Source organism: Pongo pygmaeus, chromosome 10, assembly GCF_028885625.2.
Source record: "Pongo pygmaeus isolate AG05252 chromosome 10, NHGRI_mPonPyg2-v2.0_pri, whole genome shotgun sequence".
Taxonomy (NCBI): domain Eukaryota; kingdom Metazoa; phylum Chordata; class Mammalia; order Primates; family Hominidae; genus Pongo; species Pongo pygmaeus.
The window spans coordinates 93,873,528-93,900,127 of NC_072383.2; the positions used below are offsets into that span (position 1 = coordinate 93,873,528).

General features: G+C 44.4%; 1 protein-coding gene and 1 pseudogene across 7 annotated transcripts in view; both read right to left on the reverse strand.

The window, feature by feature from the left end:
• LOC129009278 (uncharacterized) overlaps window positions 1–18,880 on the reverse strand; it is a 39,972-nt gene extending 21,092 nt beyond the window's left edge. For 2 of the 7 annotated variants that reach the window (XR_008492743.1, XM_054441940.1), the window contains exons 1-3: window positions 18,821–18,880; window positions 11,733–11,805; window positions 11,538–11,621 (exon numbers count right to left, since the gene is read on the reverse strand). The gene's annotated coding sequence lies outside the window, so the exon portion shown is untranslated. Of the gene's footprint in view, window positions 1–11,537; window positions 11,622–11,732; window positions 11,806–15,417; window positions 15,516–18,820 lie in introns of those variants that run through there. The other 5 variants (XM_054441937.1, XM_054441938.1, XM_054441939.1 and 2 more) reach the window with 4 other exon arrangements.
• On the reverse strand, window positions 13,712–13,812 carry LOC129010979 (U6 spliceosomal RNA; annotated as a pseudogene).
• Window positions 18,881–26,600: the final 7,720 nt, after the last annotated feature.

Consider the following 26,600-nt stretch of genomic DNA (forward strand, 5'->3'; position numbering starts at 1 on the left):
GGCCCTTAGAAGCACAGGATCTGAATCTGGAATGCAGAGGCTAAAGGAAGGTGAGACTCCAGCTGACCCTCCCTTAGATGTTACCAGCAATCTCCTTCTACAAATTTCTTCAGTTCCTTCCTCCATAACCTTTTAGGAACTTTTTTTTTTTGAGACAGAGTCTCACTCTTGTTGCCCAGGCTGGAGTGCAGTGGCACAATCTTGGCTCACTGCAACCTCCGCCTCCCGAGTTCAAGTGACTCTCATGCCTCGGCCTCCCAAGTAGCTGGAATTACAGGCACATGCCACCACACCCAGCTAATTTTTGTACTTCTGGTAGAGATGGGGTTTCACCATGTTGGCCAGGCTGTTTGCTCCCTCTTTTTTAAAACTCATTAAAAAAAAAAAATTGTGGTCAAATATACACAACAGTAAGTTTGCCATGTTAACCATTTTAAAATACACATTTATATAGCCTTAAGTCCATCCATATTGCTGAACAACCATCACTGCCATCCACCCCCAGACCATTTTCATCTTGTGAAATATAAACTCTTCACCCATTAAATACTAACTCTCCATTCCCGTTTCCTCCAGCCTCTGACAATCGCCATTCTACTTCCTGTCTCTATGAATTTAACTACTCTATGGACTTTATATAAGAGGAATCATATGATATTTGTCCATTTGTGACTGGCTTATTTTGCTTAGCATAATGTCTTCAAGGTTCACCCATGTTGTAGCATGCTGTAAAATTTCCTGCCTTTTTAAAAGTGAGTAATCATCCATTGTATGGATATACCACATTTTGTTTATCTGTTCAACTGTCAATGGACCCTGGGTTGCTTCCACCTTTTGGCTATTGTGAATAAGCTGCTGTGAACATGGGTGTACAACATCTGTTTTGAGTCTTTGCTTTCACTTCTTTTGAGTTTATACCTAGAAGTGAAATTGCTAGATCATAGGGTAATTCTATGTTTAATTTTTTTTTTTTTCTTTTTGAGATGGAGTCTCACTCTGTCGCCCAGGCTGGAGGGCAGTGGCGTGATCTTGGCTCACTGGAACCTTTGCTTCCCGGGTTCAAGCAATTCTCTTGCCTCAGCCTCCCGAGTAGCTGGGATTATGGATGTCCACCACCACACCTGGCTAATTTTTGTATTTTTAATTTTTAGTAGAGACAGAGTTTTGCCATGTTGACCAGGCTGGTCTCAAACTCCTGACCTCAAGTGATGCCCGCCTTGGCCTCCCAAAGTGCTGGGATTACAGGCGTGAGCCACTGTGCCCGGCCTCTATGTTGAATTTTTTGAGGGTCTGCCGTATCATTTTCCACAGCATCTGCACCATTTTAAATTCCCACCAGCAATGCTCAAGCATTCCAACTTCCCCACATCCTCACCAATACTTGTTGTTTTGTTTTGTTTTAAAATAATAGCCATCCTAACGGGTGTGAAGTGGTATACGAGAAAACTCTGAAAGTTGATTTCATTCTCTATTCAACCCAGTCTACTTTTCTACCACTTCACAGATAAACCTCTTTTAAGGTCACTGGAGTCTTTTATAACGCATCATCCAAAGGTCACTATTCAGCCACCAACTCATAATACAATCCCCATACAGCATTTGACACAATCGAAATTCTTTCCTCACTTGGTTTCCAGGACACCACTTTGGCTTGGTTTTCTTCCCTCACTGGTTATTCCTTCTCCAGCTCTTCACTGGTTTCACCCATGGGTCAACTTCTCCCTGTCAGGCCTCTTTTGTTTTCTTCTCTCTACCTATCCTCCCTGGATGATCTTCTCCAATTCAGTGGTTTTTTTTTTTTTTTTTTTTTTTTTTTGAGATGGAGTCTCACTCTGTCAACCAGGCTTGAGTGCAGTGGTGGGATCTTGGCTCACTGCAACCTTCACCTCCCAGGTTCAAGTGATTCTCCTGCCTCAGCCTCCCGAGTAGCTGGGATTACAGATGTGCACCACCACACCTGGGTAATTTTTGTATTTTTAGTAGAGACAGGGTGTCACCATGTTGGTCAGACTGGTCTCGGAGTCCCGGCCTCAAGCCATCCACCAGCCTCGGCCTCCCAAAGTGCTGGGATTATGGGCATGAATCACTGCACCCAGCCAATTCACTGGTTTTAAAAACCATCTGACAACTCACAAATGTGTATTTCCAGCTTTGACATCTCATCTGCACTCCAGACTTAAATATCTTACTTCCTATATAATGTATCTTATAGGTATCTCATATTTAAATAATCCAACATGTTCAAAACTGAACTCTTGGTTTTCCTCCGCAAATGAGTTTTCCTTTAGTTCTTATTTATTTCAATAAATGGAATCTCCATTCTTCCAATTGCTCAGGCCAAAAGCTCTGGAGTTTTCTTTGACTCCTCTCTTTCTCTTGCACCCTGTATCCATCCCCTACTCAAATCAGTAAACTATATCTGAAATGCAATCTCATTACCTTCTTTCACTATTGGCTGACCTACCATCATCCCTCAAGGATCATTACTATAGATAACCTCATACCTGGTCTTTATTCTGACCATTTCTCCACTCTTTAAAATGGAATCTCAACACAGGAGCCAGGTCTTTACTCAGATTAAGTCATGCCCCTCTTTGCTCAGACTCTAATCCCACTCAGTGTAAATGCTTGTAATCCCAGCATTTTGGGAGGCTGAGATGGGTGGATCACTTGAGGTCAGGAGTTCGAGACCAGCCCTGCCATCATGGTGAAACCTCATCTCCACTAAAAATACAAAAATTAGCCGGGCATGGTGGCATGCACCTGTAATCCCAGCTACTCAGGAGGCTGAGGCAGGAGAATTGCAGGAGGTGGAAGTTGCAGTGAGCCGAGATTGTGCCACTGCACTCCAGCCTGGGTAACAGAGTGAGACTCTGTCTCAAAACAAACAAACAAACAAACAAACAAACAAAAACTTGTATAACAGTGGCCTCCAAGGTCTTTCATAATCTGACCCTCTCCCCTGTCTCTGATTTTTATTATATATCCTACTATCCTCTCTCAATACATTATGCTTCAGTCACACTGGCCCCCTTGCTGTCCTCAAACATACCAAGGATATGTCCTTCCTACACATCCCATAGGCCCTCACATCCACCAAGTTTCATTCAAATATTACTGTAGAATAAGGCCATTTGAACACTGTATATAAAAAAGCATCAGTTCCATTTCCTTAATCCTGCTTTATTGCACTGCACATACTACTATTTGTTGTCCTATATTTACTTTTTTATTTGTTTCCCTCTACTCCAATGAAGTCTCCACGAAGCAGAGACTTTATCTTGTTCACTGTTATTTCTCTAGCACATATTTGCTCAACAAGTAGTAGAATAGTCTTACATTTTCAAGTGTTGGCAGAAAAAAAAAAGTATTAGAAAGAATGAATCATTTAGGACCAGATAGCTGAATTTAGTGAGTTCAAGCCTTGCTTTGATACAATTCTCCTTCAAGACAAGAGCCATGAGTTGGATACAGAACATTTATATCCCAAGCATATATTTTACTGAACAGCATCAATGGTGTCTCCAAGCCCCTAGATAGTTGACACAATAAAATCAAGGAAGGTGCCGGGCACGGTAGCTCACACCTGTAATCCCAGCACTTTGGGAGGTCAAGGCGGGCAGATGGCTTGAGGTCAGGAGTTCGAGACCAGCCTGGCCAACATGGCAAAACCCTGTCTCTACAAAAAAATACAAAAATTAGCCAGGCATGGTGGCAGGCACCTGTAATCCCAGCTACTCAGGAGGCTGAGGCAAGAGAATTGCTTGAACCCAGGAGGCGGAGGTTGCAGTGAGCTGAGATAGCCCCACTGCACTCCAGCCTGGGTGACACAGTGACTCTGTCTCAATAAATAAATGAATAAATAAAATCTAGGAAGGTAATTATCTTAGTTCATTTTGTATTGCTACAAAGGAATACCAGAGGCTGGGTAATTTATAGAGAATAAAGGTTTATTTGCTCATGATTCTGATGGCTGGAAAGTTTACAATTGGGCACTTTCATCTGGTGAGAACCTAAGGCTGCTTCCTCTCCTGGCAGAAGGCAAAGGGAAGCCTGTGTACACGGAGATCACATGATGAGAGAGGAAGCAAGAGAGAGAGAGAGTGGGGAGGTGTCAGGCTGTTTTTAACAGCCAGCTCTTGTAGGAACTAATTGGGTGAGAACACACTCACCCCCGAGGGAGGGCATTAGTCTATTCTTGAAGGATCTGCCCCCATGACCCAAACACCTCCCATTAGGTCCCATCTCTGACACAGGAGATCAAATTTTAACATGAAGTTTGGAGGGGACAAACATCTAAATTATAGCGGTCATCAAGATATCGTGGTGGGGGCACTGCACTACATGGATTACAAGGAGAGGACAACACAGTCCTTCTCTTATTTATTTATTTATTTATTTATTTATTTATTTATTTTATTTTTTGAGATGAGTCTAGCTCTGTTACCCAGGCTGGAGTGCACTGGCGCAATCTTAGCTCACTGCAATCTCCGCCTCCCAGGCTCAAGCGATTCTCCTGCCTCAGCCTCCCGAGTAGCTGGGACTACAGGCATGTGCCAGCTTGCCCGGCTAATTTTTGTATTTTTAGTAGAGATGGGGTTTCACCATATTGGCCAGGCTGGTCTCAAACTCCTGACTTCAAGTGATCTGCCTGCCTCAGCCTCCCAAAGTGCTGAGATTACAGGCATGTGCCACCACGCCCAGCCAGTCTTTCTCTTTTCTGGAGCTTAAAATTCATAATCTGATGACTGTCATCATTCTTTCATTCAACAAATGTCTATTGCACAAGGAACCAAAACAGATTTCACTGCACTGCCCGAGGCATGAACAAGAGAACTTTAAATGAACTCTCCTCTGAAATGTTCTCCAAACCAGTTGTTCAAAGAATTCTAAGTAAGGCAGCTGTCCCCGTCATCACTATTTCAGTGTTTTCTTTCACAAGCCAATGTGGTTAAACATAACGACATTTGATGGAGTTTCACCTGAATAAAATTTTTATAAAATGGTGCACACCACTAAAGAGCTACTTGTCTTTTTCTTCTAAATGATGGTTCCATTAGCATATTTTGAAAAATAACACTGGTTTTCCAACTAAGTGTTTAATGTGAAATAAAAGAGAAAATTTTTAAAGAACAAAAAGTATTTGAGTTAGCATAAGAAGTCTAAATGACGGCTGGGTGCAGTGGCATGTGCCTATAATCCCAGCTATTCAGGAGGCTGAGGTAGGAGGATTGCTTGAGCCCCAGAGTTTGAGTTCAGCCTGGGGAACATAGCAAGACCACATCTCTAAAATAAAAAAAGGAATTCTAAATGAAAATCTCAAATCTTTATATATTCATGTTGACATTTAAAAGACAGAAAGCCCATTTAAGAAATATTTATTTATTTGTACTTATTTATTATTTTTTTTTAGAGACAGGGTCTCGCTCTGCTGCCCAGGCTGGAGTGCGGTGGTGCAATCATAGCTCACTGTAACCTCAAACTCCGAGGCTCAAGTGATCCTTCCATCTCAGCCTCCAGACTAGTTGGGACTACAGGTGCATGCCACCACACCTGGCTAAGTTTTAAAATTTTTTATAGAGATGAAAAATTTATAGAGATGAAAAATTCTTGCTGTCTCTTTTTTTTTTTTTTTTTTTTGAGACTGGGCCTAGGTCTGTTGTGCAGGCTGGTGTGCAGTGGCATGATCATGGCTCATTGCAACCTCCACCTCCTGGGTTCAAGTGATTCTGGTGCCTCAGCCACACCAGTAGCTAGGATTACAGGCTAATTTTTGTATTTGTAGTAGAGACGAGGTTTCACCATGTTGAGCAGGGTGGTCTCGGACTCCTGGCCACATGCCACATGTGATCCACCCACCTTGGCCTCCCAAAGTGCTGGGATTACAGGCATGAGCCACTGCACCTGGCCTGTATATCTCTTTATAGGTTTGAAAGTTGCCCTCATGAATATCATTTCACCAAACCCTAATGCTAATGCCATGTGGCATTTATTGTGTTATCTCCACTTTATGGTATATTCTTTGTAACATTCTGAAAATATGCATGTATAACTATTACTCAGATACAATGATAAAGGCTGTGCTTTTTACAATAGTAATAGTAACAGATACTATTTATTAATTGCCTCTGTCTTGTTTTCTTTTTGTTGTTGTTTGTTTGTGTTTTGAGACACAGTCTCACTGTCACCCAGGCTGGAGTGCAGTGGTGTGATCTCAGATCACTGCAGCCTTGACCTCCTGGGCTCAAGTGATCCTCCCAAATAGCTGGGACCACAGGCGGGCACCATCATGCCTGGCTAATTTTTTTATTTTTAATACTTATTTTTGGTAGAGACAAGGTCTCACTATGTTGCCCAGGCTGGTCTTGAACTCCTGAGCTCAAGCAATCGTTCCTCTTTGGCTTACCAAAGTGCTAGAATTACAGGCATGAGCCACTGTGTCTGGCCAATTGCCTTACTTTTATCATATGTAAAATGGGGTCAATAAGTATACCTCCTTCAGAGGGTTTTAAGGTTAAGAAACTTAATGTGCACTTTTAAAAATAATATTTATATGCCGGCTAATTTTTCAGATAGGGTGCTCAAATAATGGACTGTCCAGTTCAAAACCAGACTTAATAATCTTAACAAGAGATAATCACCAATGAAGGACTTGAAGAAGAATGAAGACTGGCCCAGTCTTAAAGTAGCCTCACTTCTCTAGGCTTAGCACATATAGAGGAATGATTCATTCATTCCACGAATATTCATCAGGCACAGTTCTAGCTTTTGTGGAGACAGAGTGAAGAGGGCAGATCTCTGCCTACATGGACCAGTTAGGGAAAGACAGGAAGAAAAGCATGGAGGGAGAGAGAGGGAGAAGAAAAGGAAGGAAAATAAAAAATTACAGATAGTGATAACTGCAATGATGAAAATAAAACAGGCCACTGTAACAGAGTGATGGGGGTATGACTGTCTGGCTTCTTTGGACTGGGAGTCAGGGACACCCTCTCTGAGGAGGCCACATTTGAGCTGAGACCCAAATGATGATGATGAGGAGGAGCCAACCATAAAATAGTGGAAACCATCCAAAGCACAGTGCACAGCAAATGTAAAGAACGTGAAGCAGGCTGGGCACGGTGGCTCACACCTATAATCCCAGCACTTCGGGAGGCCGAGGCAGGAGGATCACTTGAGCCCAGGAGTTCAAGACCAACTTGGGCAACATAGTCAGACCCCATCTCTATTATAAAAAAAAAAAAAAAAGAAGAAGGAGGAGGAGGAGAAGGAGAAGGACAAGGACAAGGAGAAGGAGAAGAAGAAGAAGAATCTGAGGCAGCAATGAGCTTGGCTGGTTAAAACAACAACAACAACAACAAAAAAAAAAAAAAAAAAAAAAAACAGAGAGGCCAGAACAGTTGGGGAGCAGGGAGTGGAAGGGAAAACTGCCTGTGAGGAAGTCAGAAGGCAGGCACGGAGAGGAAATCTCAGAAGGGCTTGCAGGTCAAGGTAAGAAGTGGATTTTATTCTCGGTGCAATGGCAACGGCAGGACAATCAGTGCAAGAAATAGGTGTCTCCAAGCAGAGCGGGCAGAAGCAATGCTCAAGACCTAAGGAGGGCATCAAATGAGAAACGTGGCAGCCAGCACGCCCCTGGAGCTCTAGGATACACAGACCTGCATACTGCTCATATGATAAGCGGACCCCATTGATTGAGGGCCAATGATAAGCCAAGCAATGTAAACACAAAATGATCGAGTTATGCCGAATTGTTTTTTAAGAAGAAATTGGGGGCTGGGCATGGCTGCTCATGCCTGTAATCCCAGCACTTTGGGAGGCCGAGTCAGGCAGATCACTTGAGGTCAGGAGTTCAAGACCAGCCTGGTCAACATGGCAATACCCTGTCTCTACTAAAAATACAAAAATTAGCAAGATGTGGTGGCAAGCACCTGTAATCCCAGTTACTCGGGAGGCTGAGGCAGGAGAATCGCTTGAACCCAGGAGGTGGAGGTGGTAGGGAGCTGAGATCGTGCCATTGCACTCCAGTCTGGATGACAGAGTGTGACTTGATCTCAAAAAACAAAAACAAAACAAAACAAAAAAACCATGAAAAAGCAAGTGGGAAAGGAGATAGTGGACTTTTAAAAACAGAAGCAGGCTGGGTGCAGTGGCTCATGCCTATAATCCTCGCACTTTGAGAGGCTGAGGCGGGTGGATCACCTGAGGTCAGGAATTAGAGACCAGCCTGGCCAACACGGCGAAACCCTGTCTTTACTAAAAATATAAAAATTAGCCCGGCATGGTGGTGGGCGCCTGTAATCCCAACTACTCAGGAGGTTGAGGCAGGAGAATCACTTGAACCCAGGGGAGAGAGGTTGCAGTGAGCTGAGATCGCGCCACCTCAGTCCAGGCTGGGCGAAAGAGGGAGACTGCATCTCAAAAAAATAAATGAAAATAAAAACATAAAAACAGAAGCAAATTGCAGTGGTTTTCATTTTTAATTTTTTTTAATAGTGATGGGGTCTTGCTATGTTACTCAGGCTGGTCTCAAGCCATCCTTCTGCCTCAGCTTCCCAAAGAACTGGGACTGTAGGTACAAGCCACCACACCCATCCTTGCAGTGATGTTGAGGAAAGGTATGGCAGGTTCCAAAAAACCCAAATACAGATTAGTGTAAAGCAGGGTTTGTCAACCCTGGCACTATTGACATTTTGGACCACACAATTGTGGGGTGCTATCCTGTGCATTGTAGGATGTGTAGCAGCATCCCTGGTCTCTACCTATGATGACAATAGCAACCAGCAGTTGTGACTACCAAAAATGTCTGCAGGCATTGCCAAATGTCCCTTGTGGGGCAAAATTGCCTCTGTTGGATAATTCACTGATACAATTGACAACATTTAATCTAATATATTTTTGTGATATATGTTCTAAGACAGGTTTGAGTATTTTAATTTTACCTTCACAAGCAAAGAAATTCTATGAGTGGGCTGGGTGCGGTAATCCCAACACTTTGGGAGGCCGAGGCAGGAGGATCACACGGTCAGGAGTTCGAGACCATCCTGCCTAGTGCAGTGAAACCCCGTCTCTACTAAAAATACAAAAAAATTAGCCGGGAGTGGTGGCGGGCACCTGTAGTCCCAGCCACTCGGGAGGCTGAGGCAGGAGAATGGTGTGAACACAGGAGACGGAGCTTGCAGTGAGCTGAGATCAGGCCACTGCACTCCAGCCTGGGCGACAGAGCGAGACTTGTCTCAAAAAAAAAGAAAAAGAAATTGTATGAGTTAGCGCAAAAGTAATTGCAGTGTTGGCAGTTGGAAATTACCATTTGACATTGGAATACATTCTTAAATAAATGTGGTTATGTTATACATCATTTTAATGGGTATTTCTTGCTTTTTGTTTTTTGTGCTAATGACTTATTACTTGTCATTTATTTTATGTTTATTTTAGACTGTGGAAATGAAGTTACACAAAAAGCAAATTTCAGTGATTTTCATATTCAAGTTCAAAGTGGGTCATAAAGCAGCGGAGACAACTTGAAATATCAACAATGCATTTAGCCCAGGAACGCTAATGAATATATAGTGCAGCGAGGGTTCAAAGAGTTTTGCAAAGCAGAAGAGAGCCTTAAGGATGAGGAGTGTAGTGGCCAGCCATTGGAAGCTGACAACGACTAACTGAGAAAAATCATTGAAGCTGGTCCTCTTGCACGTACACGAGAAATTGCCAAAGAACTCAAGTGTCTACGATTCTATGGTTGTTCAGCTTTTGAAGCAGATTGGAAAGGTGAAAAAGCTTGATAAGTAGGTGTCTCCTCAGCTGAGTGAAAATTTAAAAATCATCGTTGTGAAGTATCACGTTCTCTTATTCTACACAACAACGACAAACCATTTCTAGATCGGATTGAGATGTGCGATGAAAAGTGGATTGTATATGGCAACTGGCGATGACCAGGTCAGTGGTTGGACCACAGAGAAGCTCCAAAGCACTTCCGAAAGCCAAATTTGCACCAAGAAAAGGTCATGGTCACTGTTTGGTGGTCTGCTACTGATCTGATCCACTACAGCTTTCTGAATCCTGGCGAAATCGTTACATCTGAGAAGTAATCTCAGCAAATCGATGCGATGCACAGAAAACTGCAGTGCCTGCAGCCGGCACTGGTCAACTGAAAGGGCCTAATTCTTCACAACAGCACCCGACCGCATGTTGCACAACCAACGCTTCAAAAGTTGAATGAATTGGGCTCTGAAGTTTTGCCTCATCCGCCATATTCACCTGACCTCTAGTCAACAGACTTCTTCAAGCATCTCGAGAACTTTTTGCAGGGAAAATGCTTTCACAACCAGCAGGATGCAGAAAATGCTTTCCAAGAGTTCATCAAATCCCAAAGCACAGATTTTTACAGTACAGGATTAAACAAACTTATTTCTTGTTGGCAAAAATGTGTTCATTGTAATCGTTCCTATTTTGATTAATAAAGATGTGTGTGAGCCTAGTTATAATGTTTTAAAACTCATGGTCTGAAACCGCAATTACTTTTGCACCAACCTAATAGTAACTAGAGGGTTAAAAAATGTGGAATGACTCATTATTTCGTTCATTTTTGTGGGCTTGACACAATTCTATGGTGGTTAATAAAGAATCTTTATTAAGTGCATTCTATATGCCAAGCACTGTTTTTGGGGACTAGGGATAGAGAAGTGATCAAGTACATTAAAAAATATATATATCCTGCCCTTGTGGAACTTATACTCCCATAAGAGGAGAGAGGGTAAACAAATAAATAGGTATATCATTTAGAATACTAGAAAGTGATAAGTGCAATAGAAAAATTAAGTTGGGAAGAGAGATGGGAGTGCCACAACGGAGCAGGATGGAAATCTAAAACAGAGGCCAGGTGCAGTGGCTCACGCCTGTAATTCCAGCACTTTGGGGGGCTGAGGTGGGTGGATCACTTGAGGCCAGGAGTTCGAGACCAGCCTGGCCAACATGGTGAAACCCCATCTCTACTAAAAATACAAAAAATTAGCCGGGCGTGGTGGTGTGCACCTGTAGCCCCAGCTACTCGGGAGGCTGAGGCAGGAGAATTCCTTGAACCCAGGAGGCGGAGGCTACAGTGAGCTGAGATCACACCACTGCACTCTAGCCAGGGTGACAGAACAAGACTCTGTCTCAAAAAAAAGAAATCTAAAATAGAGTCTTACTGCAACAGTAATATTTAAGAAAATAGTTAAAGGGAATAGGGAGAAAGTTGTGCAGAAAGCAGAAGAAACATTAGTGCAAACTCCCTAAGGCACGAGCAGAGCTGGGTTTGTTGCAAAATAGCTGGGAAACCAGGATGACTGGTTAACATGAACAATTATGTTTAAATTAACCACTGGCCTGACTTAAATAAAGCTCTCTGAATGACTGCATGGTCAAATCTGAAATGGCAACTCCTTGGTATAGTTTTTCAGTGGATGAGGGAATGGGAAACTATTGGTCTTGAGCATCTTACGAGCCTCTAAAGATGTAAAGTAACACCAACAATTAAAGAGTAATTCCATATGTTTTACCTATACTTAGCTCTTGAGGTGCATTTTGGGTAGGATAACTTTCTTCACAGGTTATCTTTTCCCATCTTTCCATTCAGGTTTCAACTAAAACAAAACAAAATGTTCTAAGTAAAATGTACGGGGAAACAGTGGTCAAAAGTGAATTGATTTTTAAAAAGTAAATTATAATTTGATGAGAAGGAGCAGTATTATTACCTGATCAAAGAAACAGATGGGCCCAGTGTCCAAGGGCTTGGCTTTGGTAAATTCCTTCATTCTGCCATGAGACCTGAGACAGAGCAATTAAAAATCTGAAGACAAATGATCATGTTCATGGATGATATTTCAAAGTACTTTATGGTTTTAAAGTTTAACTCTTTTCATTTTTTTTTAAATAAAGATGAGGTCTCAGCCAGGTGCCAAGGCTCATGCCTATAATCTCAGCATTTTGGGAGGCTGAGGCAGGCTGATTGCTTGACACCAGGACTTCAAGACCAGCCTGGGCAACACAGTGAGACCCTGTCTCCACAAAAAATACAAAAATTAGCCGGGCGTGGTGGCGCACACCTGTATTCCCAGCTACTCATGAGGCTGAGGTGGAGGATCAATTGAGCCTGGGAGGTTGTCAGGGCTTCAGTGAGCTGTGATTGTGCCACTGCACTCCAGCCTGGGTGACAGAGTGAGACCCTGTCTCAAAAAAAAAGGTCTCACTATGTTGCCCAGGCTGATCTCAAATTCCTGGCCTCAAACAATCCTCCCACCTCAGCCTCCCAAACACTGGGATTACAGGCATAAGCCACCATGTCCAGTCAGATGTTTTATTTTCATTGAAGTATAAAAACACTGAGGGGAGAGGGACGCCACTGTTCCTTTATCTCTGTCTTTATTTCATACGCTATTGACTTGACATAGATACAATCAGAACTGAAAGCTATTGGCAAACAAAGCAACAATGGCGTATTAATAGAGACTTTTTCAACCTCAGCACTATTGCCATTTGGACCAGATAATTCTCTGTGGCAAAGAGCTGCTTTGTGCATTGTAGAATGTTTAGCGGCAACCTTAGCTTTTACCTTGTCAGATGCCATAACATAACCTCTCACCCAGTTGTGACAACAAAAAATGTCTCCTGACATTGCCGATGGTTCCCTGGGGGTCAAAATGGCCCCGGTTGAGAACACTGCACAATGGCCAAAACAAAAAAAGTTTGTTAAAAGAGGAACTGTTGTCTGTGAGGATGGGTGGCACTGATGATGGCAGGGTCATTAAAGCAGTGACACTCAAAATGCGGTCCCTGGGCCAGCAGCATCAGCATCATCTGGGACCTTGTTAGAGATGCAAATCCTCAGGCCTTACCCAGACCTAATGTTAGAATCTCTGCAGGTGGCACCTGGAATCTATGTGTGGGCAAGCCCTCCGTGGGATTCTGAGAACACTCAAGCTTGCAAAGTCCTAACCAAAGGGACACATTTTACTAAGCACTTCATAGCCACTAGCATAGTTATAATGAAAAAGACAATAAAAAGGGACACATTTTACTAAGCAGGTTGTGGAAAGCACATGACTGTGATTGGAGAGGAACTCTGGGGCTGGCTAAACCAGAGCTAAATGGCCTCAGGGATTTGCAGTGACCACACAGTGGAGGACAGGGCACCAGCAACAACATGAGGACTGGGACACATGGTGGACTGAGGCTTATTAACTATTGTGATTATTGGCCGGGTGTGGTGGCTCATGCCTGTAATCCTAGCACTTTGGGAGGCTGAGGTGGGCGGATTGCCTGAGCTCAGGAGTTCGAGACCAGCCTGGACAACATGGCAAAACCCCGTCACTACTAAAAATACAAAAAATTAACCAGGTATGGTGGTGCGTGCCTGTAAGCTATTCGGGAAGCTGAGGTATGAAAATCGCTTGAACCTGGGAGGTGGAGGCTGTGGTGAGCCGAGGTCGCACCACTGCGCTCCAGTCTGGGCAACAGAGCAAGAATCTGCCTCAAAAAAGCAAAAACAAAAACAAAAACAAAAAACAAAACAAACCAAAATTAATTATTTGATTATTAATAATAATCATTTCCTATGAATATACCAAAAAAGTTTAAAAAAAGAAAAAAAAGAAAATTTTAAGGCTCAGACTAAACTAGCCCTTCCTTAAAGAGGAGTAGGAGAACACCTTTTTTTTTTCTTTTATTCATTTATTTTTTAACGGAACGCTTCACGAATTTGTGTGTCATCCTTGTGCAGGGCCCATGCTAATCTTCTCTGTATCATTCCAATTTTAGTATACGTGCACATTGTACAGACAGAATCTCTATTTGTTCCCCAGGCTGGTCTCAAAATCTTGGCCTGAAGCTATTCTCCTGTCTTGGCCTCCCAAAATGCTGTGATTACAGGCATGAGCCACCATGCCTGGCCTGGGAAGAGCTTTAAAATGAAATTTAAGGGACACCTAAAGCTTCTGTTTATCTAAATTTTTCTATCTCTAGAGATGGAAAAATAAATAAATTTCTCAGCCAGGCACTGTGGCTCACACCTGTAATCCCAACATTTTGGAAGGCCAAGTGGGGGCAAATCACTTGAGTTCAGGAGTTCAAAACCAGCCTGAGCAACATGGTGAAATCCCATCTCTACAAAAAAATACAAAAATTAGACAGGCATGGTGGCCCATGTCTGTAATCTCTGCTACTCAGGATGCTGAGATGAGAGGATGGCTTGAGCCTGGGAGGCGGAGGTTGCAGTGAGCCAAGATAGCACCACTGCACTACACTCTGGGCGACAGAACCAGACTGTCTCAAATAAATAAATAAAGTTCCCTATCTCGTTGTCTTGCCACTGTAACTGAAGATCCCACTTTGCATGAATCCCATATCTCCAAAATCCCTGATTAAAATGTAAATTTAGGCATTTATGCTATAATATGCTGTATGCATTCATGAAAAAGTCACATCCTGCAAAATTGTGTGCACTGAAATTAATAGGACTTATAGGAAAAATAGTGTTAGGGCAGACCACGGAAAACCTATGCCACTTTGTAACCAGAGCACAAAAGGAAAATAATAATTGGTATGGCAGGAGAAACTTAGATAGTCCAGGCAGCTGGTTGTGGCCAGAGACTGCTTCAGGAGGTATGGAAAAAAAAAAAAAATCAACAGAGTATAAATGCAAACTGATGGGTACTGAGATAATGTGGATGGAAGTGGAGCTCCTTGCCAGTGAGGTCAGCTTTAATGTGGGCAGGGAAGGAAGTGAAACCTGCCAGAATCAGAGAGCCGTGGAAGACTGGGAGTGCACCATTCTGGGGAGGGAGCCTTTGCTACCAGTGCTCATTTTTAATGTTTGAGTTTTTAAAAAAGAGTTGACCCCATGGTGCACGTCTCTACTCCCAGCACTTTGGGAGGATGAAGTGGGAGGATCACTTGAGCCCAGGAGTTCAAGATCAGCCTAGGAAACACAGTGAGAGCTCCCCCATCCTCCCACCACCCGTCTCTACAAAAAATAAAAAATTAGCCAGGCGTGGTGGCGCATGCCTATTGTCCCAGCTCCTCAGGAGGCTGAGGTGGGAGGATCTCTTAAGCTTTGGGACGTAGAGGCTGCAGTGAGCAGAGATTTCACCACTGCACTCCAGCCTGGGCAACAGAATCAGACCCTGTCTCAAAAAAAAAAAAAAAAAGACAAGCCAATGTAAAATGTAAAAATGGGCAAATGATTTGGATAGACACTTCTACCGAGAATATATACAAATGGGCCAGGCACGGTGGCTCACGCCTGTAATCCTAGCACTTTGAAAGGCCGAGGCGGGTGGACCAGATCACCTGAGGTCAGGAGTTCAAGAGCAGCCTGGTCAACAGGGCGAAACCCCGTCTCTACTAAAAGCACAAAAATCAGCCAGTCATGTTGGTGGGTACCTGTAATCCCATCTCCTCATGAGGCTGAGGCAGGAGAATTGCTTGAATCTGGAGGGCGGAGGTTGCAGTGAACTGAGGTCGCATCACTTCACTCCAGCCTGGGTAAAAGAGTGAAACTCTGTCTCAAAAAAAAAAAAAAAAAAAAAAAAAAGAATATATACAAATGGTCACTAACACATGAAGAGATGCTCAATGGCATGAGTCATCAGATAAATGCAAATCAAACTCACAATGAGATACCACTTCATACCCAGTAGGATAGTTATAACGAAAAAGACAAGAAACAGTGTTGATGAGGATATGGAGAAATTAGAAGCCTCATACACTGCTGGTGGGAATGTAGTATCGTGCAGTTCCTTTTGAAAACAGTCTGGCAGTTTATCAACTGTGCTATAGTCTGAATGTGTTCCTTCAAAATTCATTTGTTGAAACTTGACTGCCAATGTCATAGTATGATTGGAGCCTTAAGGAGGTGATTAAATCATTAGGGCAGAGCCATCATGAGGGGGATCAGTGCCTTATAAAAGAGGCTTGGGGGATCCCCCTTGCCTTTTCTGCCATGTGAGGACACAGCAAGAGGTGTCACGTTTGAAGCAGAGTAAGCCCTCATCAAACTTTTTTTTTTGAGCTGGAGTCTCACGCTGTCACCCAGGCTGGAGTGCAGTGGCACAATCTCAGCTCACTGCAACCTCTGCTTGATTCTCTTGCCTCAGCCTCCCGAGTAGCTGAGTTTACAGTCATGCACCATCACTCCTGGCTAATTTTTGTATTTTTAGTAGAGATGGGGTTTCACCATGTTGGCCAGCCTGGTTTCAAACTCCCGCCTTGGCCTCCCAAAGTGCTGGGATTACAGGTGTGAGCCACTATGCCCAGCCCTCGTCAAACATTGAATCTGCTGGTGAATTTACCTTGGACTTCCCAGTTTCCAGAACTGTGAGAAAATGAATTTCTGTTCTTTATTTATTACCCAGTCTAAGGCATTTTGTTAACAGCAGCCCAAACAGACGAAGATACCTAGCAATGGTACTCTTATATAGATACCCAAGAGAAATGAAAAGATGTCCACAACAAAAATTGCACAGGAATGTTCACAGGAATATCATTCATAACAGTCAAAAAGTAGAAACAACCCAAATGTCCACCAATTGATAAGCAAAATGTGGCATATCCATACAATTGAATATATATATTTTTAATTCTTTTTGAGATATGGTCTCGCTCTGTCCCCCAGGCTGTAGTGTGGTGGCACGATCTCGGCTCACTGCAGCCTCGACTTCCCAGCCTCAAGTGATCCTCCCAACTCAGCCCTCCGAGTAGCTGCAACTATAGGCATGCGCCACCATGCCCAGGTAATTTTTGTGTTTTTTTCTAGAGACAGGGTCTCACCATGTCGCCCATGCTGGTCTTGAACTGCTGAGCTCAAGCAATCTGCCTGCTTTGGCCTCCCAAGGCGCTGGGATTATAGGCGTGAGCCACCATGCCTGGCCACAACAGAATATAGTCAGCCTCAAAACAGAAAGAAGTATTGATACATGCTACAACGTAGATGAACTTTGAAAACATTATGCTAAGTGAAACGAAGCAGACATAAAGCCACAAATTGCATGACTCCGTTTGTATGAAATATACAGAATAGGCAAATCCATTGAGACAGAAAGTAAATAAGTGGTTTCCAGGGATTGAGGGAGGGAGAAATGGAGAATGACTGCTAATCAGTAAAGGGTTTCTTTTTGGGTTGATGAAAATGTTGTGTAGTAGTGATGGTTGTACGACCTGTAATATACTGAAACCACAGAATTGTAAACTTTAAAATGGTGAATCTTACATGCGAATTATCATAATTGTTTTAAAGGAGTACTGAAGAATCTCAGCCAGTTCCAGCTTCCACCCATACCCATCTAGAGATATGAACAGCCAAAGATCAGCTCCTCGAACACATCTTGAGAGGTGACAGCGTGCTGGCAGTCCTCACAGCCCTCGCTCGCTCTCGGCGCCTCTTCTGCCTGGGCTCCCACTTTGGTGGCATTTGAGGAGAACTTCAGCCCACTGCTGCACTGTGGGAGCCCCTTTCTGGGCTGGCCAAGGCTGGAGCCCACTCCCTCAGCTTGCAGAGAGGTGTGGAGGGAGAGGCGCGAGCAGGAACTGGGGTTGCGTGCAGAGCTTGCGGGCCAGCTGGCCAGCTGGAATTCCGGGTGGGCGTGGACTTGGCAGGCCCCGCACTCGGAGCAGCCGGCCAGCCCTGCTGGCCACAGGCAATGAGGGACTTAGCACCCGGGCCAGCGGCTGCGGAGGGTGTACTGGGTCCCCCAGCAGTGCCAGCCCACTGGCGCTGCACTCAATTTCTCGCCGGGCCTTAGCTGCCTTCCCCCAGGGCAGGCCTCAGGACTGCAGCCCACCATGCCTGAGCCTTCCCCTGCCTCCGTGGGTTCCTGTGCAGCCCAAGCCTCCCCAACGAGTGCCGCCCCCTGCTCCATGGCGCCCAGTCCCATTGACCGTCCAAGGGCTGATGAGTGCGAGCACATGGAGCAGGACTGGCAGGCAGCTCCACCTGCAGCCCCAGTGCGGGATCCACTGGGTGAAGCCAGCTGGGTTTCTGAGTCTGGTGGGGACGTGGAGAGTCTTTATGTCTAGCTCAGGGACTGTAAACACACCAATCGGCACTCTGTATCTAGCTCAAGGTTTGTAAACACACCAATCAGCACCCTTTGTCTAGCTCAGGGTTTGTGAGTGCACCAATTGACACTCTGTATCTAGCTGCTCTGGTGGGGCCTTGGAGAACCTTTGTGTCCATACTCTGTATCTAACTAATCTGATGGGGACGTGGAGAACCTCTGTATCTAGCTCAGGGATTGTAAACGCACCAATCAGCGCCCCGTCAAAACAGGCCACTGGCTCTACCAATCAGCAGGATGTGGGTGGGGCCAGATAAGAGAATAAAAGCAGGCTGCCAGAGCCAGCATTGGCAACCCACTCGGGTCCCCTTCCACACTGTGGAAGCTTTGTTCTTTTGCTCTTTGCAATAAATCTTGCCACTGCTCACTCTTTGGGTCCACACTGCTTTTATGAGCTGTAACACTCACCGTGAAGATCTGCAGCTTCACTCCTGAAGCCAGCGAGACCATGAACCCACCGGGAGGAACGAACAACTCCAGACGCGCTGCCTTAAGAGCTGTAACACTCACCAGGAAGGTCTGCAGCTTCACTCCTGAGCCAGCGAGACCACGAACCCACCAGAAGGAAGAAACTCCGAACACATCCGAACATCAGAAGGAACAAACTCCAGACGCGCCACCTTAAGAGCTGTAATACTCACCGCGAGGGTCCGCGGCTTCATTCTTGAAGTCAGTGAGACCAAGAACCCACCAATTCCAGACATAATCTGAGCACCTTAAAAATTACCTACCTCTGGATCACCAGCTGCTGCCAGTTTTAGACCAAAGAATATTAGAGATCTGTTGGTTCTGACCCCAAAACAGCTTTATACCAGAGTTCCATGCAGAACCTCAAGACCAGTTGATTCCATTCATGCCTTTTGTCTTAGCGATCCTCAGTCACCAAAAGTGTAAGCTTGGAATTTCTGGATCAAGAGAAACTTGACAGGGTGTGGTAGCTCACGCCTGTAATCTGAGCATTTGGAAGGCCAAGGTGGGTGGATCACTTGAGGTCAGGAGTTCGAGACCAGCCTGATCAACATAGTGAAACCCTGTCTCTACTGAAAATACAAAAATTAGCCAGGTATGGTGGCAGATGCCTGTAATCCCAAGTACTCAGGAGCCTGAGGCAGGAGAATCACTTGAACCGGGAGGCAGAGGTTGTAGTGAGCTAAGATCCCACCACTGCACTCCAGCCTGGGTGACAAAGTGAGACTCTGAGATATTGCTCCTTACAAGAGGGCATTAGCTGCGGGGGTCTGCCTGCAGACCCTGACCCAAACAACAGATGAATAACATGAGCATTGACACACAGATGTTCTGTGTTGCCAATCCTGCTGAGTGTCGGACCACCTGCACGCCAAGAGAGGTTTGTCACTGTGGCCAGCCTCGATCAGCTTGGGAGGCTTGCATTAATTCATTAAGATTAGTTAACAAAAACTTGAGACAACACCATTACAGGGTAATTAACATTGTGGACTTCCTGAGTAAAAAAGCATACATCAAAGGCTTAAGGCTTAAGACCACATGAGTAAACAACTTTACTAGATAACTTCCCCACATCCCGTTGTTGACTACTCTAATTTATTTAACTAACGGTAATGAGACCAGGCCATCTTCAGCCCGGTCTATTACCGAAGTCATATGCAAACCCTCAGGCCTTCCAAAAGGGTTTTGCGGCTATCATAACGAATATTTTTCCCACCAGCCTGATCGAATCCCAACATCTCCCCCTTTTTTGTTTGCTACATCAAGTTTTTTGATCGGAGAGCACAGATATGTGCAGCCACAGGTTTGTCAGGCAAGGTGGTCACTGCTCTTATTCCGGCTTTGCATCCTAGGATTAGCAAATAACACAAAACAATCATGAGTACAATTAGCAACATTCTTTTCTAGTCGAAGAGTGACATGTAGTATTGCTTGGCATCTTAGTTTGATGTGTGCCATTACTAAGAACCCCACTGGGTGTATGTTAACTCCTTCCAGTCAGGCAGTTACATTGTTAGAAGCTGGAAAGCGAGTGTCTGCTTAGATAACAGGGCTGAAAAAAGGCAGATTTAAGAGATGAGCTTAATAGAGTGTAGCAGCTATAGGTAGTAGGCAAAGTGAGAGAATTAAAAATGAATAAATTATCTGATTTAGCCTTCTGCTTCTTCAGCATGTCTGGGACCTGTGTTGTTCTTGGAAGCCTCGTTGTTGAGGCTGTGGGTCCTGTAGGGTTTTTCTTCTTTTCATCCCTTGATGAGGACATAGTCTCCAGGCTGGTGCTGGAAATTCTAGGGGTGGTGCCTGTGCTAAGAGACATTTTACATTCTTTAAAGAGCAGGTTAGTGCTTTAAAAAAAACTAGTTGTGCTTTATTTTAATGTCTAGTTTACAGAAAAACTGGATGATACTTTTTTAACTTTAGCCAATATGTTTACACACAGAATTTTTTTTTTTACCATTGACATTTTAAAACTTGTTTAGACCTTCAAAACAAAAATCGTACATTTCCTGCATAACTTCCTTTTTATAACATTTTTCATGACTTTCACAGACAATCTTCAACGTGCCTTACATTTCTGACTATGTTTTATAACCTTCCTTACTAAAGGTACATTCTTATATCTATAACTTTCTTAATATTTCCTTTGCCTTCTTCCTACTTTATTTCTCTCCTTAGTCCTCCTTTTTGTGTCTTTCTCTGATCTCTGTCTTTTCTAGTCTCTTTCTTACTCATTCTTTCCTTTTATTTCTCTCTCTAGCTGTGGACACAAGCATACTTTCTTCCTCACGTTAATAATTCACTTGGACCACGCCATTTATTACTGTTCATATCTTTCCATAAAACTGCAGGTTTTATGCCTTGAGAGGTTTTAGCAAAGTGCTTTTCTACAGCTGATTGAAATTTGTCATCTAAATTTTAAAAATTAAGGTTAAATAAGGCTTATGCCAGTAGTGTTGCAGGGTACTTACCTATATTCCCTTTTTTCCATTTTTTGAGCATATTTTTAAGGGTGAAGTGTGCTTGTTCTACTATTCCCTGTCCTTGGGGGTTATATGGGATGCCTGTGGAATGCTGGATATTCCACATGTGACAAAATTGTTGAAATTGTGAGCTGGTATAAGCTGGACCATTATCAGTCTTAATTTTTGTGGGTTGCCCCTAAATGCAAAAGTTAAAAGAAGATGTTTAGTGACATATCGAGTAGACTCGCCAGGAAAAGCACGCGCACTAATTAAATGAGTGTTGGTATTGTGTTGGGAGTTGGTTCCTGCTGGTGGGTTGGTGGTCTCACTGACTTCAAGAATGAAGCTGCGGACCTTCACGGTGAGTGTTACAGCTCTTAAAGGTGGCACAGACCCAAAGAGTGAGCAGCAGCAAGGTTTATTGTGAAGAGCAAAAGAACAAAGCTTCCACAGCATGGAAGGGGACCCGAGTGGGTTACCACTGCTGGCTGGGGTAGCCAGCTTTATTCCCTTATTTGTCCCCTCCCATGTTCCGTTTCTGTCCCATCAGAGTGCCCTTTTTTCAATCCTCCCCGTGATTAGCTACCTTTAGACTCTTGCTGATTGGTGCGTTTTACAGAGTGCTGATTGGTGCGTTTTACAGAGTGCTGATTTGTACATTTTAAAGAGTGCTGATTGGTGCATTTTACAGAGCACTGATTGGTGCATTTTACAATCCTCTTGCTAGCTACAGAGCACTGATTGGTGCGTTTTACAATCCTAGCTACAGAGTGCTGATTGGTGCATTTTACAATCCTCTTGTAAGACAGAAAAGTTCTCCAAGTACCCACTCGACCCAGGAAGTCCAGCTGGCTTCACCTCTCAGTATCAATGGATACATGCACATATCTTAGTTTCCTAAATTCAGAGATGTGTGTAACATCTGTTTGCCACAAATGATTAGGTTCTGATCCTCTAGGGTTAACAGCTGTTGAAGAAGGGGACATCCCTGTGAGCTGGCAATCCGGGCACATTGTAGGATAATTTGTTTAGCCAGCCTCTGGGTAAGTTAAAATTGTTTAGGTAAGTTTCTCTAATTTGGGCGGAAAAATTGATGAGATTGGGTGCCTTGGTCTAGCAGTGATGTCATAACCTGAAGGTATGCTTGATCATTGCCATAAGCCAATGGGCCAGGCAGAGCTGTGGGCTCGAATGTGTGTAATAAAAATAGGATGTGTACATTGATCTAGCAATTACTGAAGTCGGAGAAAAAGAGTAAACAGTGCTGGCTCCAAAGTGGACTTAATTAAAACTGTTTCAAGGTTTTGTAATAAATAAATAGAGTATGCAGAATCGCTGACTATATTTATGGGCTGAGTGGAAAACGTTTCTAAGGCCAAAATCAGAGCCCCAATTGTAGCTCTCTGAGTGCTAGTACATCCAAATAGAGTGATTGAATTGTGTGGTCTCCACCAGACTGCCACTTTTCCATGTTTACCAGACCTATCAGTCAACAGTGTTAAAGCGTTAGGTAGGGGGGACTGAACTATTTTTGTAGGTAAAACATTTACCAGACTTTTTGGGAATTATGAAAATAGGTAAATTCCAAGGGCTGGTAGTAGAATATTACCTGTAAAATGAATAACCTTGAAATTACGAAACTTTTTTTCTACTGGGGAGCAAAGTTTGCTTTTAATTGCTCCTAAACTAACTCATGGGCCTTTTGTAATGTCTCTCCCTTTAGAGGTTACTGTTTTACTTAAATTGGTTTTTGAGAAAATCACGTTAAGGGCAGGAGAGAGATAACAGTTGCCATGATCAGAAAGAGGTTTTTCAAATTATTACGTTTCACTTAAATCTTAGCAGATAATTATAATCTGGGATGTCCTTTGTATACAAGGGACACACAGAATTTTGTCCTGGGCCGCCTGCGAAGCTAGAGAGCTGAGAGGGCGGGCCCTGGGGCAGCAGCCACTTTCAGCTTGTGCTACTTCTTTCGCTTGTGCCGTCCCCTCCCACTGCCGACGCGCGGCTGTCCCCCGCAGGGTGGACTCGCGCGCGCGCGCCTGCGCGCGTCTCCTGCCCCACCCCAGCAGGCTAACACTGGCGCACTGGGCCTGGCTCCCCCCTACTACTGCCTTGGCACAGGCTTAGTTCCCAGGAGGATCCGCCAGCTCCGTGTTTGCGAGCTTCCTTGTTGCTGAGCCTTTCCTTCCCTCTACTGCCCGCTTGGCCGCGCGGCTCCAGCCTCTAATGCTTTTTCTTATTTCTTTATGTACCTGATTACCTCGTTAATGTTGCATTACCCGGCAGGCTAAAAGCTCTCCTTTTAATTCTGCCTGCTTAAGATAGGGACTGATAGCTGTAGCGTAACCTTGTTTTTTTTTTCTTATCTATTGGAGGAGGAGGCTCAGGTAAACTGAGATTTTACTCCGTTTCCTCTTTGTTATTTCGGCCTGGTGATACTAGGGCCAAAGGAAGAGGAGGTGATAAGGCAGGTGACATTTCCTCCTCCTTCCTGTTTTTAGGCTCTTCCGTGGGTAACTGAGCCGGGGCTGCTCTAATTAAAGCCCATAACGTTATAGAGATTTTACTGGGACCTGTTGCCTTTGCGCATGATGTTGTTTAAGATTTCTCCCCACTTGTTCCAGAGTTCTACATCTTTCATTCCTTCTTCTGGGAACCATGGTCTTGGGATTACAGCAGTTTGTATTATTATGTCCCTTAACTGAGCCTGCGAAACTGATGCTCCACTAGCCTTAAGCAACAATGTTTTAACACTTCTATATACTGTTGCTGTTGAGCTGATAACTGTTGTCTCATAATGAAAACTCAGCTTGAACCAGCTTCCCCCAGAACTTGGTAACCTCGAGTGGGCACCAACGACTTACTGATTACTCACTGACTTGACCGCGTGGTCGTTCTTCACCTTCGTTTTCGGGGGTCTGTCGCATTCTTCACACTTGTTTCACAGCTTGCCTCACGAGGGGCTCCCAACTGTGGGGGGTCTGTTTCTGCAGACCCCTGACTTTCCTCACACGGGGCACCAATTGAGGCATTGCTCCTCACAAAAGGGCATTAGCTGCGGGGGTCTGCCCGCAGACCCTGACCCAAACCATGGATAAATAACATGTACACTGACACACAGATATCCTGTGTTGCCAGTCCTGCTGAGTGTTCGACCCGCCTGCACACCAAGAGAGGTTTGTCACTGCCGCAGGCCTCAGCTTGGCAGGCTTGCATTAATTCATTAAGAATAGTTAACAAAAACTTGAGTCAACACCATTAGAGGGTAATTGACATTGTGGACTTCCCAAGTAAAAAGCATACATCAAAGGCTTAAGGCTTAAGACCACATGAGTAAACAAGTTAACTAGATAACTTCCCCACATCCCGTTGTTGAGTACTCTAATTTATTTAACTAAAGGTAATGGGACCAGGCCGCCTTCGGCCCTGTCTATTACCAAAGTCATATGAAAACCCTCAGGCCTTCCAAAAGGATTTTGTGGCTATCGTAACTAATATTTTTCCAACTAGCCTGATGAATCCCAACAGGACTCCATCTCAGGAAAAAAAAAAGAAACTTGAAGGCCGGGTGCCGTGGCTCATGCTTGTAATTCCAACTCTTTGGGAGGCCAAGGTGGGAGGATTGCTTGAGGTGAGGAGTTCAAGACCATCCTGGACCATATAGTGAGACCCCAATCTCTACAAAAAGAGAGAGAGAGAGAAACTTGAACTGAGCACATGTAACTTTCTTGTTGCTCCCAGTGTGTCCAGAGTTGGTTCCTGCTAGTGGGTTCGTGTCTCGCTGACTTCAAGAATGAAGCTGCGGACCTTTGCAGTGAGTGTTACAGCTGTTAAAGATGGCACGGACCCAAACAGTGAGTGGTAGCAAGATTTATTGTGAAGAGCAAAAGGACAAAGCTTCCACAGTGTGGAAGGAGACCCCAGCGGGTTGCTGCTGCTGGCTGGGGTGGCCAGGTTTTATTCCCTTATTTGTCCCCTCCCATGTTCCGTTTCTGTCCTATCAGAGTGTCCTTTTTTCAGTCCTCTCCACGATTGGCTACTTTTAGAATCCTGCTGATTGGTGCATTTTACAGAGCGCTGATTGGTGCGTTTCACAGAGCACTGATTGGTGCATTTTACAAACCTCTTGTAAGACAGGAAAGTTCCTGATTGATGCGTTTTACGAACCTCTTGCAAGACAGGAAAGTTCATGGCCGGGCATGGTGGCTTACACCTGTAATCCCAACACTTTGGGAGGCTGAGGTGGGCGGATTACCTGAGGTCCGGAGTTCGAGAACAGCCTGGCCAACATAGTGAAACCCCATCTCTAACTAAAAATACAAAAATTAGCTGGGCGTGGTGAAGGGTGCCTGTAATCCCAGCTACTCGGGAGCCTGAGGCAGGAGAATGGCTTGAACCCAGGAGGTGGAGGTTGCAGTGAGCCGAGTTTGCACCACTGCACTCCAGCCTGGGGGACAGTGAGACTCCATCTCAGAAAAAAAAAGAAAGAAAAAAAAGACAGGAAAGTTCCCCAAGTCACCACTCGACCCAGGAAGTCCAGCTGGCCTCACCTCTCAATGCCCCCTCTAAACAGGGCACCCCAACTGCTATTGGGAAATGGGCAATGACCGCTCTAGCTACTTTCTGCTGGATAGGGGCAAAGAAGGGGCCCTGCAGTTATAGTGTCCTCCAGAGGGGAACTCTCTAGGCCAGTCAAAGAGCCAGTGGGTCAGAACAGGGGTCCTTGGTAGAAGCTGTGAGTTGAGCTCATTTGGGGTTCCATTTGTCAGACCATCTGTAGTTCGATGGCCTCAATCCTGGAGGAAACAAATTTGACAAGGAGGTTAAAAATACAGGACCCAAAGGTGAGTAATAGCAAGATGGCTGTCACGGGACCTAAAAAGGGGAGAAGCCATGTCTCCCAACTCCAGAGGTTGGTATGAGAGTTTGAAAGGCGTTGTCTGATTTCAGAAGGCTTTTCCTATAAACACCGTGTGGCGTCTCATACTATTCCTGACTGATTAGTGTAAAAACAACACTCTTCCCCTAAGAAGGTGCAAAGTCCTCATTTCTCAGTAGTGAGGAGGTCTAGGCCTCGGCGGTTTTGGAGAGTCACTGCTGCCAAAGAGTCTATTTGGGATTGTAGAGTAAGGATAGATTTTGTTTTTTCTTGCCAACTGTCTGAGAAATCCTTTGAGAGTGTATGGTAGTAGGATAATGAAGTAGATAAACTGGCTATTCCAGTTCCTGTAGCTGTGGCCATTTCTAACCCTATAAGTAGGGGTATTAGTTGTATGACCCTGTGCTAATGGACTAGAGCTTTGAGGGGCACTGATAGGGTCTGATTTCCTGGGGCAATGTCAATGTTGGGACTTAGGATGACTAAGGTGCAGGTTTCTGTCCAGTTGGTGGGGAGGCAGATATAGGTTGAAGTTCCACATAAGAATATGCCTTGGCTGGGTAGACAGAAATGAGTGTGTATGTTAAAAAGGTGTGTGAGTTTGTTGTTTTCATTTTCCCATACTCATAGAATACTTGCCAAGGTAGCTCTGGTGAGCGGCTGGAAAGAGGTGTTGGGAGCAAACTGAGTGGCTCC